General features: G+C 39.8%; 1 long non-coding RNA gene across 1 annotated transcript; it reads left to right on the plus strand.

Annotated features, from left to right (window-relative positions):
• Positions 1 to 431: 431 nt before the first annotated feature.
• Positions 432 to 922, plus strand: LOC117207823. Its single transcript, XR_004487597.1, has 2 exons — positions 432 to 518; positions 645 to 922. It is a non-coding gene; the product is annotated as an uncharacterized LOC117207823 (long non-coding RNA).
• The last annotated feature ends 266 nt before the right edge of the window (positions 923 to 1,188 follow it).

Genomic DNA, 1,188 nt, shown 5'->3' on the forward strand with positions numbered 1-1,188 from the left:
TAACGTTAGGGTTAAAAGGTTATTTTACCGTTTGAGAATTAATTGCATTATAATCTCGAAGGAGGAAGTTTCGCGATTTCACGCACGGTGAACGTGAATTGTGTGTGAGTACGTTCGATCGACATAGCGTCTGTACTTATATGTCAACCAGCCTACCTTGTTATTTTCGGCGTAATAGCGACGTAGGTCGTCGCAGCGAGCGGCGCCTAGGGGTGCCGTGACGCGCCGTCTCGACACCCACGTGAACATTTTTGCAAGCACGCTGTCACGATCACTGCCAAAGCATGCAGTTGTGATACACACGATAAACCTGAACATTGGCATACCTATAGGCGAACATTGTAATACCTAGAAACCTCCCACGGTAAGAGCGAGCGGATGTATAAAGGAGCCAGGCTACGGATGAAAGAATAGAAGGAGTTTAAAAGCGAATCAGTGCGTACTGTCATTCTGCCCGAATTTCTAACAAGTCTTTCGTTGTATACATCGTATACTTCTGCGGAAAGACAAGACTTATTGTTAGTACAAGATGTAACGCGCAGTTCGAATAAAATTAAAGGAAATAGCGAAGCAGAGATTTAGTTTGTTATTTCTCATTTATTTTCAACGTTAACGTTTTAACATACAACCTCTTTCCGCTACAGATTTAGTGCGTATAGCACCGGCAGTTCCTTATCATTTATCCTTGTGATTAAACACTGACAACATTCACGTACTTACGTAGCTACAGCGATTCCGCCCCATGGAAGATCGATTTTCTTTCTTACATCGCCGTTTCTTGCCTCGATTCGGACACGATTACGCCGCTAATCAATTACATGAGTTGTTAATGTAATGCAAAATATTTGCAGTCTTTTACTGGCAATATAACCCTCCATATTAAAAAAGTGTATTGGAAGTCATTAAAATTCATTTTTATGAAGATTAAAGATTAATTTATCGTTGGAACGAGGAATCGGCTATTCTTTATGACGCATGTCAGTTATCAAGACAGCTGTCCACTTAACTTTCTTGTATAATTTATACATTATGTTGGTTCTCTTTGACCTATCCTAATCCAACTTCATACGTAACTACGTATACGTTATACATACGCAGATGTAATTAACAAACATGATAAATGCAGCTTTTATCTTCGTCGTGCGTGCTGCTAAATTTGGACTGCTTTTCCTGCAATTAATCGTATTA

Source organism: Bombus bifarius, unplaced genomic scaffold (assembly GCF_011952205.1).
Source record: "Bombus bifarius isolate JDL3187 unplaced genomic scaffold, Bbif_JDL3187 scf7180000008046, whole genome shotgun sequence".
Taxonomy (NCBI): Eukaryota; Metazoa; Arthropoda; class Insecta; order Hymenoptera; family Apidae; genus Bombus; species Bombus bifarius.